We start from the raw sequence: 21173 nt of genomic DNA on the forward strand, positions 1-21173 counted from the left end.
CCCTCGGCCAATAAAGCGAGATGAGCGCCGCAACCCCAGAGTCGGCCACGACTGGACCTAACGGTCAGGGGTCCCTTTACCTTTACCTTCTTACCTACAGGCATTGCAGACATTCCTTCGCTGTGCTTAAAGAGGCTTTTGGGGGCCAGGCATTCAAAAAACAGGGGGGAAAACCTGAATCCATCTGGTGGGCGCAGTGGCGTAGCGTGGGTTGTCAGCACCCGGGGCAAGGCAAGTAATTTGCGCCCCCTAACCCGTGGATTTGCGCCCCCTAACCCTAACCCCCAGATGTTGCGCCCGGTGCGCCCGGCCCCCCCTGCACCCCCCACACTACACCACTAGGTGGGCGAGCTCTGCGACCCCCAGGCAGCTGGCGGCCGGCCCCAGCTGCCCCACAGGCCAAACCCCAAAGAGAGGGTGGTGGTTTTAATTGCAGAGCAAGCTGGGCGGAGAGGATTTCTGCCGAAAACGCAAAAACGCCCTCCTCTGGCTCCCCTGCCAATCCTGGGGTTTTCAGGAATTCAGAGCTGCATTTTTTCATTCCTCGGGCTTCAGACACACCGCACCTCCTTCCCAACAAGACAGAAGTGCTGTTTTGGGGGGACAGGGGGTGGGCTGGTGTGGAGGACTCCCTGGTCCTGAATGGGGTCACTGTGCCCCCAAAGGACCAGGTGCGCAGCCTGGGGGTCATTTTGGACTCACAGCTGTCCATGGAGGCGCAGGTCAGTTCTGTGTCCAGGGCAGCTCCATCTGGTATGCAGGATGAGACCCTCCCTGCCCACAGACTGTCTGGCCAGAGTGGTGCATGCTCTGGTTATCTCCCGCTTGGACTACTGCCATGCGCTCTACGTGGGGCTCCCTTTGAAGGTGACCCGGAAACTACAACTAATCCAGAATGCGGTTGCCACACAGGTAACTGGGAGCGGCCGCCAAGACCACATAACACTGGTCCTAAAAGATCTACATTGGCTCCCAGGACGTTTCTGAGCACAATTCAAAGTCTTGGTGCTGACCTTGAAAGCCCTAAATGGCCCAGTATCCCTGAAGGAGCGTCTCCACCCCCATCGTTCAGCCCGGACACTGAGGTCCAGCTCCGAGGGCCTTCTGGCGGTTCCCTCCCTGCAAGAAGCGAGGTTACAGGGAACCAGGCAGAGGGCCTTCTCAGTGGTGGCGCCCACCCTGTGGAACGCCCTCCCATCAGATGTCAAGATGTAATAATAATAATAATAATAATAATAATAATAATAATAATAATAATAATAATTTATTATTTATACCCCACCCATCTGGCTGGGATTCCCCAGCCACTCTGGGCGGCTTCACAAAAAACATTAAAATACTGTAATTCATCAAACATTAAAAGCTTCCCTAAACAGACTTTTCGGACTTTTAGAAGACACCTGAACAGCAGCGGACTCCCTTCCTTCGGAGACTTTTGAACAGGGCTTGTGGTCTATCTGCATCGCAGGGGGTTGGAGTCGATGACCTTCGGGGTTCCCTTTCCAGGTCCACGATTCTGTGACAACCAGGGTCGGGAATCAGTGAGCCGCCCGGCTGCCATCTCGACCTCTGTGCATGTGCAGAGCGCCAGCACTGGTGCACTGGGCTGGCTTTTATTCTGCCTTGTCCCGGCTTGCCCCAAAATATTATTTCTCTTTTTTCTCCCATGTCTTTTGCGTAGGTGTGACTCACAGGCCCACAGCCCTGGTGACTCAACGGTGGAAATGGCCTTCAGCCACGTGGAGCCAGAGACCTCGGCTGACCCCGCTGGGGAGAACAAGCCCACGCCGCCCCCTCTGCAAGGACGGTTTATTTTTTGGCAGGGCCTGTTTCTCCTCAACACCCAAAAATAAAAAATATGCACGTCTAAGGAGCGTCCGCTGAGCATGTGCCGAGACGGCGTCCTCTGAACATGTGCAGAGCGCCCACGCAGAGCCGACAGGATTAACTCCTCTAGGTTCCAGGAGAACGATAAGAGGGATTTAATAACTGGGGGGAAATAGGAATAAGACCCACATATCCAGAGAATAAGTGTCATTCTGCTTCGGAGGGGAGGGCGGGGAGTTGAGAACTCTGCGCATCCTCAGAGGTCCGTTTGCTCAGCCCAAATTCAGCCCAGGACGATCTGGCTGTTGAGTCCAGTCCCTGTCTCAGAAGCGTTTTTCTATGCCCCGGGTAATTCTAAAGGGAGAGTTGAGGCTCTTGCGATGTTCTCACGTCCTCTGAGCATGGCTAGAGCGCCTTCCTTTCGCAACAAGCTCTGGGTGCCTGTGGGTCTGAGCCATGGTCTAGCCAACTGAGCAGGGCTCTCATAGAATCGCAGGCCATCTATTCCCACGCAGGAACCTCAACCACAAACTTGACATGAGCCAACAGTGTGACGCGGCAGCTAAAAAGGCCAATGCAATTCTGGGCTGCATCAATAGGAGTATAGCATCTAGATCAAGGGAAGTAATAGTGCCACTGTATTCTGCTCTGGTCAGACCTCACCTGGAGTACTGTGTCCAGTTCTGGGCACCACAATTCAAGAAGGACACTGACAAACTGGAACGTGTCCAGAGGAGGGCAACCAAAATGGTCAAAGGCCTGGAAACGATGCCTTATGAGGAACGGCTAAGGGAGCTGGGCATGTTTAGCCTGGAGAAGAGGAGGTTAAGGGGTGATATGATAGCCATGTTCAAATATATAAAAGGATGTCACATAGAGGAGGGAGAAAGGTTGTTTTCTGCTGCTCCAGAGAAGCGGACACGGAGCAATGGATCCAAACTACAAGAAAGAAGATTCCACCTAAACATGAGGAAGAACTTCCTGACAGTAAGAGCTGTTTGACAGTGGAATTTACTGCCAAGGAGTGTGGTGGAGTCTCCTACTTTGGAGGTCTTTAAGCAGAGGCTTGACAACCATATGTCAGGAGTGCTCTGATGGTGTTTCCTGCTTGGCAGGGGGTTGGACTCAATGGCCCTTGTGGTCACTTCCAACTCTATGATTCTATGATTCTATGAACTAAATCTCCGTAAAATGGACGTTCTGTTTGCGTGCCTGGGAGTCCGGGACCGTTCTTGGCAGTGCCTCTGAGCATAAGCAGAAAGCCCTGTGCCTAACACATCCTGACGCAACAGCGGCTGAGCATTCCTTCATTTCCAAGGCAAGCTTTATAATTTTGGCTCCAGGGCACTGTAAGGATAAAGAGTGCCTCTGACCATATGTAGAGTCCACAGCTCCCACGCATCTGCGACGATTATGGATGTCTTTGCGAATGGTTATGTGGTGGGGCGGCAGAGACTGCTGGCTCCCACCCCACACCCTCCCCTCCAGGTGCCCCCAATCCCGAAACCTCTGGGCAGGATTGAACAGAGGCGGGATATGGGCCCTAAGCACTCTGCGTATGCTCAGGGGTACTCTTTCCTTTTGCATCATTATCATCATTACCAGGACTCGGCTGCAAATGTAACATTTTAAGTGAATTATATAAACGGGACAGTAGATGGCGGTGACGAGCTAATGGCGAATTCAGTGTATTTTTTTCCCTCCAAAATTTGTGTTTCTTTGAAAAGCATTTTCACGGCATGAGATTTAGAGTCTCATGCTTTGCTGACTGAGCCATCCCAGGTCAGCTTGGGACTTTCAGGGTCGCGGGTTCCGATCCCACATTGACCCACAGATTCCCGCATTGCAGGGGGTTGGACTAGATGACCCACGGGTGTCTCTTTCGCCCTCTGCAATTCTGTGGTGCTGGAACACATCGCTGCCTCCGACTGCAGGGTCAGAGCCTAGCCCATGGCAGCCAGTAGCCCCATCTCATTTGGTGGCGCAAATTCCTGTGGGAGGGAGTTCCGCAGGTTAACGGCGTGCTGTCTTAAGAAGCTCTTCCTTTCCTCTATCCGATATGCAGCTCCGTCGGAGGTGCACGGGTTTCGGCGTTGAAAGAGACCCTGCCTGCCGCCTGCAGGAGACGAGAGCCCATGCGCCAGATCCATGCGCACAGACACATGCTGCCTCTCCCCAGCGTCATCGGTGCTGCTTGCGTGCGGCCTTCTCTGTGATGCAGAGCTTTGAGGTGGCGGGGGGAGGGAAGGGGGTGTGCTGGGGGCTCCCGTTTCTCAACAGGCGAGGGGAAGGGCTTTGCTGGGAATTTCAGCGGCCTCCCTCGCCTCTGCGCATGGCGCATGCTGACTCATGCGGCCCAGCGGCGCCACCTCTCTCTCCCTTCCTCCGCTCTGCTCGCTTGCCAAGTCTGAGAGGCCTCTTGTCATCCGCCCAAGATCGCCTCCCTCCCTCGCTCGAGCCTGCAAGTGCAGATCAAACGAGGCCGGCCGTGGGAGGCTGCAGCAGGAACCCCCAAATTTAGGAACCTCTCTCTCTCCCCAAAGTTCTGCTGCTGCTGGGTTTTTGCAGCGAAGCCCCTGCATTTTGCCCGCAAACAGAGCGATCGATGCATCGAACAATGGGGTTCCATTGGGTTGGGGGTGGGTTGCAGATATCACGCACATGCAGCCCACTGAGACACAGTGGCGTAGCGTGGGTTGTCAGCACCCGGGGCAAGGCAAGTCATTTGCGCCCCCTAACCCGTGGATTTGCGCCCCCTAACCCCCAGATGTTGCGCCCGGTGTGGCCGCCCCCCCCCTGCACCCCCCACACTACGCCACTGCTGAGACATGCAGAGAAAATATTTGGTCGGTTTGATCGAAAATGGTTTCAGGTCAGTCTTCCTGTGCTGACCTATGTACGTGCTTGGTTGGTACATTTATGAACATTTAATATATATCTAAGACCTTAAGAGCTGGACCATAAAGAAGGCTGATCACCGAAGAATGGATGCTTTTGAATTCTCAGTGGGTGTTTGGTGGAGGGCAAGGGGAACCATGGGGCAGGGTCCAGGATGCTCAGATTATGGCCACCAGACCTCCCCTTTCATGATGTAACCATGATGTATTAGTGATGTAGTTTGGGGGGGATGTAACATGGGGATTAAAGGTAAAGGTAAAGGGACCCCTGACCATTAGGTCCAGTCGTGGCCAACTCTGGGGTTGCGGCGCTCATCTCGCTTTACTGCCCGAGGGAGCCGGCGTACAGCTTCTGGGTCATGTGGCCAGCAGGACTAAGCCGCTTCTGGCGAACCAGAGCAGCGCACGGAAACGCCGTTTACCTTCCCGCCGGAGCGGTACCTATTGATCTACTTGCACTTTGATGTGCTTTCGAATTGCTAGGTTGGCAGGAGCAGGGACTGAGCAACGGGAGCTCACCCCATTGCGGGGATTCGAACTGCCGACCTTCTGATCGGCAAGTCCTAGGCTCAGCTGTGTAAATGCAGCCAATTTCCTTCCCGACCCTCCCAGGAGATGAGGACCGGGGTCTTCCTTCACTCCCAGGTTCTGTAGGCTGTTTAACCTTTCTCCTGGTGCAGGAGATTCTCCCACTGTCCGTTCTGCAAGGCCCGGACACTCTGGGGCAACAAACCAAGACATTTCTGCAAAGAAGGAACATGGGCGCTGAGTCAGCATCGGGGACGAACCCTGACTCAGCGCCCTGTGCCGAAAACCTCACCGAAAGGGGAAGTAAAACACGACCTTTGGTGCCACAACACCTCAAAATCATCATTTTGAAAAGGAAGGAAACTTCGTTTCCCGGTTAGGCCCCATCTGGAAGATAGGATTTGCATGATATTTGCAATATCACGATGGTCACGATCCCAGTATTTGCAGCAGGGCGAGGGTTTTCCTCCCCGAACTCAGCAAGGACCGAGGCTGGAGAGATTCGGGACATTCTTCACGAGCCAAGTGGTTCAACTGCGGAACTCCCTGCCACTCCCTGGCTTTAAAAGGCAATCGGACAAATTCGTGCAAGAGGCGGTGGGTGTTTGCTACCTGCGATTGCTCTGCTTCCAAGTTCGGAGGCCGTAAATGTGTCTGAGTAGCAGTTTCTGGAAACGGCAGGAGGGGAGAGTCGGGATTTGCCCATGCAGTTTGCAGAAAGGTACGTCATCGCCGCACGCAGTCATTTCCCAAACTCCGACCGTCCTGCCCTGAGATGTGCGCCCGCATAGTTTGCATTGCGCCAACTTGGGCTCGTGGGGAATGAGTCAACCAACGCTTCTCGAAGGGTCCTCAGCCCTCAAGGGAAAGAGACACAGGATTTTTCTTTTTCAAATTCTGCTGATTAAAAGCTTCCCACATCCTTCCCTCTTTCGACGCCACACCCAAAGTCTGGATAATGCATTTCCCGTCAGGGTCAAGCGCTGGGCCAGGCAGAGGCCTCCTTGGGCCTCACAAAGTGAGGTTTAGCTGTGCCCTTGAAGGACCAGGTGTGCAGCCTGGGAGTCATTTTGGACTCATCGCTGTCCATGGAGGCGCAGGTCCATTCTGCATCCAGGGCGGCTGTCTACCAGCTCCATCTGGGACACAGGATGAGACCCTCCCTGCCCACAGACTGTCTTGCCAGAGTGGTGCATGCTCTGGTTATCTCCCGCTTGGACTACTGCCATGCGCTCTGTGTGGGGCTGCCTTTGAAGGTGACCCGGAAACTACAAGTAATCCAGAATGCGGCAGCTAGACTGGGGACAGGGAATGGCTGCTGAGACCATATACCGTAACACTGGTCTTGAAAGACCTCCATTGGGTCCCAGGACGTTTCCGAGCACAATTCAAAGTGTTGGTGCTGACCTTGAAAGCCCTAAACAGCCCAGTATCCCTTAAGGAGCGTCTCCACCCCCATCGTTCTGCCCGGACACTGAGGTCCAGTGCCGAGGGTCTTCTGGCGGTTCCTTCCCTGCTAGAAGCGAGGTTACAGGGAACCAGGCAGAGGGCCTTCTCGGTGGTGGCGCTCTCCCTTCAGATGTCAAGGAAATAAACAACTATATGACATTTAGAAGACATCTGAAGGCAGCCCTGTTAAGGGAAGTTTTTAATAACTGCGAAGATATTTAAGATGGTTTGGTGGTCAAACCATCCTAAATATAGGATAAGGGTGTCTCCGTCAAGCTATCTGCTATGACAGTGGTGGCCAAACTTGGCCCTCCAGCTGTTTTTGGACTACACTTCCCATCATCCCTGACCACTGGTCCTGTTAGCTAGGGATGATGGTAGTTGTAGTCCCAAAACAGCTGGAAGGCCGAGTTTGGCCACCACTGCGCTACGACCTCAAGGTCTCTCTCCTGGTCACTACCGCCAGTTCGGACGCCAGGAGTGTATAGGTGAAACTGTATCCTTCACTTTAATTTTCCCATCGCTTTGCACCTTGCATTCCTGGAGGCCCTCGGAGTCTGAGGAACCATGGAAAGCCATAGGTTCACCATTCCCGAACCCACACTCAGCTCGAGTCATGAGAGCTGGACCATAAAGAAGGCTGATCGCCAAAGAATGGATGCTTTTGAATTCTGGTGCTGGAAGAGACTCATGAGAGTCCCATGGACTGCAAGAAGATCAAACCTCTCCATTCGGAAGGAAATCAGCCCTGAGTGCTCACTACAAGGACAGATCCTGAAGCTGAGGCTCCAAGACTTTGGCCACCTCAGGAGAAGAGAAGACTCCCTGGAAAAGACCCTGATGTTGGGAAAGATGGAGGGCAGAAGGAGAAGGGGACGACAGAGGACGAGATGGTGGGACAGTGTTCTCGAAGAGACCAGCATGAGTTTGACCAAACTGCGGGAGGCAGTGGAAGACAGGAGGGCCTGGCGTGCTCTGGTCCAGGGGGTCACGAAGAGGTGGACACGACTAAATGACTAAACAACATTTCAGAATCGCAAGGCAGGGGGAAACCTCTGGGCTTCCAGATCGAATGTGAATTTCAGATCTCCCAGGTGGGATCCCAGACAGAAGGGTTGCTTTGCTTGCAATTCCTGCAGAAAAACCTGCCTCGACCTGCCAAACTTCTCTCCCTCCGGCTGGGAAACGACGCTCTGTTCGTCTGGCCAATTTTAGAAATCCTTTTAACGCCCATCGCCCACCCAATCTTCCGGAACGCCTCCCATGCTGTCGCAACCGGTCCCGCCCTCCAGGTCGCCTTCTGGGGCGACCTTCACGGCTTGGGTTTTTGATCTACGCTTCTGGAAAGGGACCAGGGAAGATCTAGCAGGAGGATCTTTGAGAGCAGGCGACCGCCAAGCCCTGAGCCTGAGCTGGCAATATGGGCGTTTGGGAATAGGACTCCCAGCCGCAAAGAGATTCTTTCCAGGGATTCCGTTTCGAAGTGCTTTTGTTGAAATAAAAATTTGCACACCTCCCAATAGGTCCCTGCTCCTGCCAACCTAGCAGCTCGAAAGCACGTCAAAGTGCAAGTAGATAAATAGGTACCCCTCCGGCGGGAAGGTAAACGGCGTTTCCATGCGCTGCTCTGGTTCGCCAGAAGCGGCTTAGTCCTGCTGGCCACATGACCCGGAAGCTGTACGCCGGCTCCCTCTGCCAGTAAAGCGAGATGAGCACCACAACCCAGAGTCGGCCACGACTGGACCTAGTGGTCAGGGATCCCTTTACCTTTACCCTCAAATATTTTGTCTAAATCCTTTATCAAAACGTCGAACCACAACGGGCTCAGGACAGAACCCTGCGGCATGCTTCTCGTCCCCTTTTCCCCCGGAACCACGAGTGAGCGCTCTTTTCTCGACGACGATCCTGCAATGTAGGTGCGGTGGAGAGGATGTCATTTGCTCGAGGTGTGCAGACGACGTCTATGTTTGTGGGGGAGATTAAAGGAGGTTTTCTGATGCGGAATAGAACGCCCCTGCTTTCCTCCGAGAAAAGTCGGAGTGTATGCACTCCCACAGACATAGGAAGTCCATTTAGAAGATGCTTTCGGTCGCCGTGGAAAATTTGCCATGGGCAAAAGACAGTACTCCGCGCGGTGCAAAGTTAAACTGCGGAACTCCTTGCCACAGGGGGAAGCTAACTTGGGTAGCTTGATGGCAGAAAGTGAGGAGGAATTAAAGAACCTTTTATTGAGGGTGAAAGAGGAAAGCGCAAAATATGGTCTGAAGCTCAACATCAAAAAAAATGAAGATCATGGCCACTGGTCCCATCACCTCCTGGCAAATAGAAGGGGAAGAAATGGAGGCAGTGAGAGATTTCACTTTCTTGGGCTCCATGATCACTGCAGATGGTGACAGCAGCCACGAAATTAAAAGACGCCTGCTTCTTGGGAGAAAGGCGATGGCAAACCTAGACAGCATCTTAAAAAGTAGAGACATCACCTTGCTAACAAAAGTCCGTATAGTTCAAGCCATGGTTTCCCCAGTAGTGATGTATGGAAGTGAGAGCTGGACCATAAAGAAGGCCGATCGCCAAAGAATGGATGCTTTTGAATTCTGGTGCTGGAGGAGACTCTTGAGAGTCCCATGGACTGCAAGAAGATCAAACCTCTCCATTCGGAAGGAAATCAGCCCTGAATGCTCACTGGAAGGACAGATCCTGAAGCTGAGGCTCCAAGACTTTGGCCACCTCATGAGAAGAGAAGACTCCCTGGAAAAGACCCTGATGTTGGGAAAGATGGAGGGCACAAGCAGAAGGGGACGACAGAGGATGAGATGGTGGGACAGTGTTCTCAAAGGTACCAGCATGAGTTTGACCAAACTGCGGGTGGCAGTGGAAGACAGGAATGCCTGGCGTGCTCTGGTCCAGGGGGTCACAAAGAGGCGGACACGACTAAACAACAACAACAAAAAGCGGACTAGAGAAATTCATGGAGGAGAAGAGGACTATCAAGGCCTCATAGCCTAATAGACGACGTGCTGCAAAGCACAGAAGCGGGGACTGCTCCTGCGTTCGAATCCTGCTTGCTGCCCACTGTGAGAACAGGATGCCCGGCTCGACGGGCCATTGGGCTGATCCGTCAGGCTCTCCTCGCATTGCTAAGTTCCCAGGGACTGCCTTCGTCTCTCCTCCTGGTTTTGCAGGCGCAAACCCAGCCGCCCCGAGGCCTGCAGCTCGGGTTTGCACCCTCCCAATCTGCCGCCGCCCTGCCTGGTGAGAGTCGGCCAGAGGAGCCAAGGAAAGGGGCTGGCTGCTGGGCAGATGCTTGGGGGAGGAGAAGCCGTGGGTGGCACCGCAGGGCTGGCGCTCTGGCAAACCTCTCCCAGGACCGCACACAAAGAACCTGCATGCATTGCAAGGGTATGTGAAACACAGGCCAGCACGGCAAGGATGCCCCCTGCAGGCGACACCGCAGGACTGCAAGAGAGAGGCCCCTTCTCTCTGCTCTTCCAATTCCCTCCCTCCCTTCCACCCTTTCTTCCTCTTTCGCCTTTAGGCAAAGGTAAAGGGACCCCTGACCATTAGGTCCAGTCGTGACTGACTCTGGGGTTGCGGCACTCATCTCGCTTTACTGGTCGAGGGAGCCGGCGTCCAGCTTCCGGGTCCTGTGGCCAGCAGGACTAAGCCGCTTCTGGTGAACCAGAGCAGCGCACGGAAACGCCATTTGCCTTCCCGCCGGAGCGGTACCTACTTATCTACTTGTACTTTGACGTGCTTTCGAACTGCTAGGTTGGCAGGAGCAGGGACCAAGCAACGGGAGCTCACCCCATCATGGGGATTCGAACCGCCGACCTTCTGATCGGCAAGTCCTAGGCTCTGTGGTTTAACCCACAGCGCCACCCGCATCCCTACCCATTACCTCCCTTCAAATAGGAACCAGTGAAGGTCTTGTGTGAGTGTCTGGAGGCGGCTAGAGGATCAATGGCGGCTAACAGATCAGGGTTGAATCCTGACAAGACAGAAGGACTGTTTTGGGGGGACAGGAGGCAGGCAGGTGTGGAGGACTCCCTGGTCACTGTCCTCCCGAAGGACCAGGTGCGCAGCCTGGGGGTCATTTTGGACCCACAGCCATCCATGGAGGCGCAGGTCAATTCTGTGTCCAGGGCAGCTGTCCGCCAGCTCCATCTGGTACGCAGTATGAGACCCTCCCTGCCCGCAGACTGTCTGTCCAGAGTGGCGCATGCTCTGGCTATCTCCCACTTCGTAGATGGTTTGGTAGGAGTCAAATAACACCTACATATCATTTTCATAACCGCTGTGGCCTGATCCAGCTTTGCGGCTCTTCCGACGTTACGATTCAATCCAGACACATTGTTTGGATTAATAATAATAATAATAATAATAATAATAATAATAATAATAATAATAATAATATTAATAATAATAATCCCCCCCCAAAGCATCACTTGGAGCTAACAAAATGTGGCCAGTAGCCAAACGTGCAATACAAATTCTGCCCACCAGGTGGTGCCTTCCACTAGTCTTTAAATTTCCTTCCTTTTTCCATTTTCATCACTGGGTTCAGTTTCGTCTCTCTTAAAAAATGCCCAGAGGGGCACCAGGTTTATAAAATAAACGTTCATAAATGTACAAGGCAAACACATACATAGGTATATAAACCCCGTGTCTGAAATAGTCCGGGAGAGCAATTTTGACTCTCCCAAATTGACCTCAAATATTTCTCTGCAAGGAGGAAAGAAATGGGAAAAGCTTTTTTTCTGGTTGTCGTTGGACTGTAGGGGCTTACGCCTCCCTTTGCAAATACAGCCTGGCAAGTATCTGTTAAGCTGAGCAAAGTTATCAATATGCCTAAAAGATTCAGGAACTAATTATTTACCATCTCCAAGGAATGGCACAGCTACCCAGAAAAGGCAATCAGATAAGGCATTATTTAAATAGTTAAATAATACTTAAAGCTGAACAGCTGGGGTGCTGCAATGGCAGAGACATCACCTTGCCAACAAAGGTCCATAAAGTTAAAGCCATGGTTTTCCCGGTAGTGATGTATGGAAGTGAGAGCTGGACCATAAAGAAGGCTGATTGCCAAAGAATTGATGCTTTTGAATTCTGGTGCTCAATTTTAAAAGGGGGGGTGCAGGAAATTGCAGGACGGTTCCTTCGCCCCATTGCTCGCTTTCGCAGCAGAAATGCTTTGCAGGTTTCTGAAACCTTGCAGATTTCTTAACAGAACAAAACCTGGCAACCTGTTGTTGTTTTAAATAAATTTTCTATTAAATTTTCGCTTTTACCATTTGAAATACTCATTTTAACATCCTTAAAATACTCATTTTAACACCCTTAAAATATCAACGGCTTCCCTTCTCCTCTTTCCACGGTTTATTTTGCATACCATCAAATATTTTACAAAAACTAAATCATCATCGCACCCATCCAAACTATTTGCGCTGTCGAATTAATCTTAACGCTGCCAGCTTTTTCATGTGTACACAATATTTCCCCATATATTTCAGTAAACGTTTTCCGATCTCCTCTAAACGTATGTCCTTCTCATTCTCTTATTCTGTATGTTTAAGTCTGCAAGCCGCGCATCTTTTGTCGGCTAAAGCGCCATTCTTCCTGCAGCCCTCGCTCGTTTTCCATTTTGCGTAAAACCTGGCAACCTGCTGAACCAAAGGCCAAAAAATAAAATAAAAATATGTATGTCATTGGCCCACACCCCGTGCAATGGTTTCCGGGAGAGTTTTTTTTGTTTACTGGCCTTCCTCAGCCTTGCAAGGATGCAGCCAGCGCAGACGTTGCCGTGGCAACACAAAAAGGCAGACTCTTAGCATCCTGGAGCTATTAGGCTGAGGCCTCGCAAGGCTGACTCATCTTGCTAAAAGCCGGCTATCGGCGGAAATTGTTCAGGCTTTTAAAGGTGTTTGTCGGCTTGATGCGTTGGTTAAAAATGACCCCACAGACGCAGGGAGGCAATGGGCGGTGCAAGAGTTAGGGTGCCCCGACCTGGGAGAGAGAAGGGTTCGAATCCTCCCACTCAGCCGTGAAGTTTCACCAGGCGGCTGTGTCGCTATATTCGTGCGCCCCCAGCCTGACCTGCCTCGTAGAGTTGTTGTGAGGATTAAATGGGGGGAACCGTGGACATGAACTTCTTGGAGGAGAAGAAGAAAGAAAGGAAGGAAGGAACTGTAGAGTTGGAAAGGGCCACAAGAGACATCTATCTATCTATCTATCTATCTATCTATCTATCTATCTATCTATATCTATCATCTATATCTATCTATCTATATCTATCATCTATATCTATCTATCTATCTATCTATCTATCTATCTATCTATCTATCATATCTATCTATCTATCTATCATCTCTATCTATCTATCTATCATCTATCTCTATCTATCTATCTATCATCTATCTATCTATCTATCTATCATCTATCTATCTATCTATCTATCATCTATCTATCTATCTATCTATCATCTATCTATCATCTATCTCTATCTATCTATCTATCTATCTATCTATCTATCTATCTATCTATCATCTATCTATCATCTATCTATCTATCATCTATCATCTATCTCTATCTATCTATCTATCATCTATCTATCTTCTCTCTCTCTCTCTCTCTCTCTCTCCTTCTCTCTCTTATATATTTTCTGTTTTAGAATTAAGAATGCTCATTTAAACATCCTTAAAATATCAGCGACTTCCCTTCTTCTCTTTCCACGGTTCATTTTGCATATTATAAATCCCTGCATAATTTACATAAACTAAACCATTCAGCATTCCATTACAGTGGTACCTCGGGTTAAGTACCTAATTTGTTCTGGGGGTCTGTTCTTAACCTGAAACTGTTCTTAACCTGAAGCACCACTTTAGCTAATGGGGCCTCCTGCTGCCGCCGGAGCACGATTTCTGTTCTCATCCTGAAGCAAAGTTCTTAACCCGAGGTACAATTTCTGGGTTAGCGGAGTCTGCAACCTGAAGCGTCTGTAACCCGAGATACCACTGTATTATCTAGTCTAGGGTTGCCATTCGCCCGGAATTTCCCAGACATATCCATCGAAAATAACATCTGGGTGGAATTTCTGGTAAAATATAGCCAGGAAAACCTGGGCGAATTTGCTCAGCGGCAGCTCTAAAACTTCCCTTGCTGCCCCTGACCCCACGACCTTCTCCCTCACTGCCCTTGAACCCAGGACCTTCTCCCTCACTGCCCCGGACACCCAGAACCGCCCGCACAATGTCCCCATCCTTCCATTCCCTCATCAAAAGCCAGCTTTTCCCGTGCAACCATTGGCGCAGCTCCCCTCTTCCCACGCACGATGTAGTGCGTAGTCTTCTAAGTGCCACTTACCTGAAATCACTGTCTCTCCTCTCCCCCCCCTCACCCACCTCATTAATCTTCTCCTACGTCCGTATTATAAATTGCAAGCCCCTTTGCTTGGGGGGGGAGGCAGAGGGACCTATTCCCCGATTCAGCAAAGGGGCTGGGAGCCTCCTCTTCGTACAAAGCGTCTGGAAAATATTAAAAACCCAAGCTGGGGGCCTTGCAAGGAAAGAGAAAGCAGGCAGCAATTCAAAGCTCTCCCCCAGCTCCTTATATATAGATGCATTTTAATATGGGGATGGGTGCCCTGTTGGATTTCTGCCTGCTGCCCAGCTCTTTAAAGGCCCATATTTGAAAAGAGGCAATCTCTGCTCAGTAGTGATGTATGGAATTGAGAGCTGGACCACAAAGAAGGCTGATCGCCGAAGAATGGATGCTTTTGAATTCTGGTGCTGGAGGAGACTCTTGAGAGTCCCATGGACTGCAAGGAGATCCAACCTCTCCATTCTGAAGGAAATCAGCCCTGAGTGCTCACTGGAAGGACAGATCCTGAAGCTGAGGCTCCAAGACTTTGGCCACTTCGTGAGAAGAGAAGACTCCCTGGAAAAGACCCTGATGTTGGGAAAGATGGAGGGCGCAAGGAGAAGGGGACGACGGAGGACGAGATGGTGGGACAGTGGTCTCCAAGCTACCAGCATGAGTTTGACCAAACTGCGGGAGGCAGTGGAAGACAGGAGGGCCTGGCATGCCCTGGTCCAGGGGGTCACGAAGAGTCGGAAACGACTAAACAACCTCTGCTCAATTCTGCTGCTTCTCCTCATCCTGTCGTCTCGGTGATTATTTTTCCTCCCTGAGGTCCTGGCTTGTTTCATCTGGGTTTAATCTTCCCCATAAGCTCGTCCTGAATTAAGAAGCAGCAGGTGATACCTTGGTAACGGAGAGAACTAGGTCACATGCACAACTTGCCCAAGCAAGTCAAACGCAGGAATCTGCGTTATCACAGATCAGATCGTTGCTCCATCGAGACCAATAATGGCTACACGGAGCGGCAGCAGCAGGTCTCCGGGGTTATGGAAGGAGGGGAGAGCAAGAGAGAGACCTTCCTAGTCCTATCTAGAGACCTGGGGACCTTCCGCTTGCAAAGCAAAATGCTCTGTCCCCGAGCCGTGCTCCTTTGGCTAAAAATTAAACGAGGCGCTAGTCCTCATGATTGTAAACATTTGTTGTTGTTGTTTAGTCGTGTCCGCCTCTTCGTGACCCCCTGGACCAGAGCACGCCAGGCACTCCTGTCTTCCACTGCCTCATGCTGGTAGCTTCAAGAACACTGTCCCACCATCTCGTCCTCTGTCGCCCCCTTCTCCTTGCACCCTCCATCTTTCCCAACATCAGGGTCTTTTCCAGGGAGTCTTCTCTTCTCCTGAGGTGGCCAAAGTCTTGGAGCCTCAGCTTCAGGATCTGTCCTTCCAGTGAGCACTCAGGGCTGATTTCCTTCCGAATGGAGAGGTTGGATCTTCTTGCTGACCATGGGACTCTCAAGAGTCTCCTCCAGCACCAGAATTCAAAAGCATCCATTCTTCGGCGACCAGCCTTCTTTATGGTCCAGCTCTCACTTCCATACATCACAACTGGGAAAACCATGGCTTGAACTATACGGACCTTTGTTGGCAAGGTGATGTCTCTGCTTTTTAGGATGCTGTCTAGGTTTGTCATTGCTTTTCTTCCAAGAAGCAGATTTCCTTACTTAAAGTCAAATGAGAGGTGGCCTTTATTGACCGCCCCCTCCGCCCCCACAAAAGGGTTTGCATAAATTGCTGTGGTTTTGCTTCTCTGCCTTCACTTGCAAAAATGGCTGCTTTTTTCTTCAGCGGCCAATCTCTGCTTTCTTTAGCTAAATTGTAAGAGGGGCCCTAAACGCTTTTCTTGGTGGCTTTTTGCTCCAAGGCCGGCGCTGCTTCTTTTCAGACCTACAAAAAAAACAACCTAGATTTGCAATCTTCTTCCCTCTCTGCATGCTGCTGAGATCCTTGTAAAACGAATTTGGTTTGGAACAGACTCCGGGCTTTTTCAGACTACCAAATTTTGCAGTTAGCAGAGGTAATCTCTCTGTCCGCAGCCCTCACATTAATTGACTCCCCCCCCCCTTTTGCCAATGCAGGGTTAAGGATTGTTTCATTGCTCTGTCCTTAGATTTAATTCCAGATAATCCCCCCCCCCCCAATTCTTTCCTTCAAGCACTTAGTTGAAATGCAATTACGGAAAGTGTATCCTAATGAATTCCTGTTGCATCAAAGCATACAGATAGCTACAAAAATAATAGTGGGTGCTGTAACCAAGCAAAATTCAGGGGCATTGCAAACTTTTGCAACCATATTCTTTCTTTCTTTCTTTCTTTCTTTCTTTCTTTCTTTCTTTCTTTCTTTCTTTCTTTCTTTCCAGCTATTCTGGAGTTATGTTTCCTTGGCACTCTGGAGTTTAGAGAAAAGAACACACTGTATTTTTCGCTCTATAAGACGCACCAGACCACAAGACGCACCTAGTTTTTGGAGGAGGAAAACAAGAAAAAAAATATTCTGAATCTCAGAAGCCAGAACAGCAAGAGAGATCGCTGCGCAGTGAAAGCAGCAATCCCTCTTGCTGTTCTGGCTTTTGGGATAGCTGCGCAGCCTGCATTCGCTCCATAAGACGCACACACATTTCCCCTTACTTTTTAGGAGGGAAAAAGTGAGTCTTATAGAGCAAAAAATACGGTAATAGCAGCCACACAAAGCCTCTGGTCAAATCAAATAGATAGATAGATAGATAGATAGATAGATAGATAGATAGATAGATAGATGATAGATAGATGATAGATAGATGATAGATAGATAGATAGATAGATAGATAGATAGATAGATAGATAGATGATAGATAGATAGATAGATAGATAGATAGATAGATAGATGATAGATAGATAGATAGATAGATAGATAGATAGATAGATAGATAGATAGATGGATAGTCAAACCACCAACTTTCTATCATTTATGTTTTGGAAGAGCTGACTTCAGTTGAATTTGCTACCCTATTCTCAGTGGGGTAGGAGAGAGATCACCGCTTGGAGAATACTCATAAAGGCAGTGTGCTGAGATTGCAGATTTTGAGCTTAGCCGAAAAACCAGGAAAGAAAAATAAAACGGATTGTGATATTGTCGCTACTGAAAGGTCAGGAATAAAGCATCCGCTGGTCAAATCTTTATGCGCTCCCGAAAGGAAAAAGAGAAAATGTGTCACACACAAGCACACACACACACACGAGACATTAAATTTGCACGTGCTGATTTGTATGTGTACACACAAAATTTAGGAATAATTACTATAATTAAGTAGGAACACAATGCATCTCACTGCAGTGGGAGGGGGGGAGAGGGAGCAGGCGAACTCCGTCTGTTGTTCGGGTGCCAACAGGGGGTGGGCAATGCCAAGCTCTCATTCACACAACCCCCTTGCTATTCTCCCATGTTGTTGTTTAGTCGTTTAGTCGTGTCCGCCTCTTCGTGACCCCCTGGACCAGAGCACGCCAGGCACTCCTGTCTTCCACTGCCTCCCGCAGTTTGGTCAAACTCATGCTGGTAGCTTCCAGAACACTGTCCCACCATCTCGTCCTCCGTCGTCCCCTTCTCCTTGTCCCCTCCATCTTTCCCAACATCAGGGTCTTTTCTAGGGAGTCTTCTCTTCTCCTGAGGTGGCCAAAGTCTTGGAGCCTCAGCTTCAGGATCTGTCCTTCCAGTGAGCACTCAGGGCTGATTTCCTTCCGAATGGAGAGGTTTGATCTTCTTGCAGTCCGTGGGACTCTCAAGAGTCTCCTCCAGCACCAGAATTCAAAAGCATCCATTCTTTGGCGATCAGCCTTCTTGATGGTCCAGCTCTCACTTCCATACATCACTACTGGGAAAACCATAGCTTGAACTATACGGACCTTTGTCGGCAAGGTGATGTCTCTGCTTTTTAAGATGCTGTCCAGGTTTGTCATCACTTTCCTCCCAAGAAGCAGGCGTCTTTTAATTTCGTGGCTGCTATCACCATCTGGAGTGATCATGGAGCCCAAGAAAGTAAAATCTCTCACTGCCTCCATTTCTTCCCCTCCTAAGGTTATTTATATTTAAACAAAAAAAGGTTGAAAGACTGTCTCAAGGCAAATCTTTAAAAATGTAGTATAAACACCGAGAACTGGGAAACACTGGTCTGCGAGCGCTCCAGTTGGAGAACAGCCTTTACCAAAGGTGTCGTGGGCTTTGAAGACACTCGAACTCTGGACACAAGGGAGTAACGCGCTAAGAGGAAGGCAGGCTTGGCAAACCGTGATCAACTCCTGCCTGGAAACCAATGTCCCCACTGTGGAAGGATGTGTGGATCCAGAATTGGCCTCCACAGTCACTTTTAAAACCGTGTTTATGGAAGACAATCTTACTTGGCTACGAGGGATCGCCAAAGAAGAAAAACCTCTCAATAAAAGCCTAAGATCAGACCAGTGCGGCCCATTTAGTTCCTTTTCTCTACGCTAAAAAGAAGAAGAAGCTACAACCGTTCCTCATCGTGGGGGTCTCTCCACCCCACCCGACCCCGATCATTTCGCTTGCCCATTTCTGAACCAGAACCGTACACACCGTTGCAAATGGGGTCGCCCCATAGATTTGTATAAAGACATTGGCACTTTTGTTTTCAATTCCTTTCCCGATGGACCTCCAGGTGACATCAGCTTTTTGCACACTCAGTTGCAAAAAAAGTGCCATACACAAATGTGACACTAGATGGCGATGGGGAGCTATGGTGAATTTGACATATTTTTCAAAACTTTTTTTTTTTTAATAAAGCATTTTCACATGTTTTTTATTTATTTATTTACATGTGCGTAGATTCTACCTGGGTCAACATCTTCATGGAGCTACCCACTATGACTCCAAGGTCTCATTCCTGGTCTATCGATGCCCCCAGGAATGTAGACGTGAAATGAAGATCCATTTTTTTGCCCAATTTGTTTGCACCGATTGGGGTTGCCATCTCACCACCCCTTCACTCGGCCCGGAAAAATCCTTTTGGGAGCTTTCCCCAATCTTTTTTTTTAACGGACCTGATTTGTGGTTTAGTACCGCCAGGAAGCTAAATTGGGGATGTATTCCAATGGTAGCCACATAAACCTATTGAAATTAATGGGCATAACTTAGCCCCATATATACCTTCAGTGGGTATATGATAAACCGAGAAGGGGAACAGGGGGGACATGATTATACAAGCAGATATTAACATTTATATAGATAATGCTAGGTTTTTTTCCCCCTGCGGGGGTTGGGGTTACGCATGGGTATGCATCCCCCTAAACATTTTGTGAATCTTTGTATTTTTGTCCATTTACTGTTACTTATTTTTCCCGATTTGGACTATAAATTGGTGATTTCCTTGAGTCAAAATCAGAGTACCCCTAAACATATTTTTTAGAGGGGGGAAAAAGCACTGGATCGGAGCAGAAATGAATGGACACAAATTAGGCCTCATTCATTTAATGGGTCTACGCACAAGTAGAACTTGGATTTGCGAATTCAATTGCCCTCGATTCCCTGCCCCAGCGCTATTTTATGTTGTGTGCCTTTGCTTTTCCCCGTTGTATGTTAACGTATATTTACACCTGTTAAAACCGTGTTTATGGAAGACAGTCTTACTCGGATAGGAGTGATCGCCAAAGAAGAAGAAGACGCTTTTCATTTTATGTACACACACACACACACATATAAACACACACATATATATACACACACACACATATATATATATATATACATACACACACACACACACACATATATATACATACACACACACACACACACACACACACATATATATATATATATATATATATATATATATATATATGTTAAGTTGTGGGCGAACATAGCAGATGACACAGTGATTTCTCCAGAGCAGCTCTTTATTGTAAGCTGGACAGAACTGAACAGCAAACAGCTCAGCCGGCCTGCTTTTATAGGCAGCCGGCTGTCAACATTGTAGCAACAACAACCCAGGGTTTCCCGCCTAAAATAACTGACGTGGACCTGAGTGAAAACTATCTACACTATCCCCCTGCTGGCCCAGGGTGAGAACTTTAGTACATAACAATATACATACAAACACACACACACACACACACACACACAGAGACATATATATATAGATAGATAGATAGATATAGATATAGATATACACACACACATATACAGTGGTGCCTCGCAAGACGAAATTAATTCGTTCCGCAAGTTTTTTCTTCTTGCGGGTTTTTCGTCTTGCGAAGCACGGTTTCCCATAGGAATGCATTGAAAATCAATTAATGCGTTCCTAGGGAAACCGCTTGCCAGGCTGGCGGTGCGAAGAAGGGCTTTTCTCCCCACCGCAAGCCTTCAGCACAGGTACGGGAACAGAGGGGAAGGCGCGCAGCGCTTTCCCTCTGTTCCCGGGGCTTGCGTGGGAGGAGGGTTTTTCCTTCCCACCGCCAACATTCAGAACAGCATTCTGAATGTTGGCGGTGGGAAGGAAAACCCTCCTCCCACCCCAAGTCTTCAGGAAAGCCATCCGATGCCGGGCGGCGGGAGAAGGCTTTCCCCCTCCCCCTCCCGGCATCGGAGCTTCGTCCCGATGCCGCGCGGCGGGGGGAGACGTTCCCCCTCCGCCGCCCGGCATCTGGGCTTCGTTCCGAAGCCGGCGGCGGGAGGAGGTCCGAGGACAGTGGGGAAGACGCGCTGCGCTTCCCCGCTGTCCCTGAGATTTCCCTATGGGCTGTCGTCTTGCGAAGCAAGCCCATAGGGAAATTCGTTTTGCGAAGCGCCTCCAAAACGGAAAACCCTTTCGTCTAGCGGGTTTTCCGTCTTGCGAGGCGTTCGTCTTGCGGGGCACCACTGTACACACACAGACATATACACACACAGACATATATATATACACACACAGACATACATACACACACACACATATACACACACAGACATATATATACACACACACACACACATATACACACACAGACATATACACACACAGACATATATACACACACAGACATACACACACACACACACACACAGACATACACACACACACACACACACACACACA

General features: G+C 49.6%; 1 long non-coding RNA gene across 1 annotated transcript in view; it reads right to left on the bottom strand.

Moving 5' to 3' along the window:
* Positions 1 to 8306: 8306 nt before the first annotated feature.
* The window catches only part of LOC310697629, a 305101-nt gene continuing 292234 nt past the window's right edge, over positions 8307 to 21173 (bottom strand). Inside the window, exon 4 of the long non-coding RNA XR_014521115.1 lies at positions 8307 to 8323. This is a non-coding gene — a long non-coding RNA (uncharacterized lncRNA). The remainder of the gene's footprint in view (positions 8324 to 21173) is intronic.

The sequence above is a fragment of the Podarcis liolepis genome (genome assembly GCF_965112155.1).
Source record: "Podarcis liolepis genome assembly, chromosome: 18".
Taxonomy (NCBI): Eukaryota; Metazoa; Chordata; class Lepidosauria; order Squamata; family Lacertidae; genus Podarcis; species Podarcis liolepis.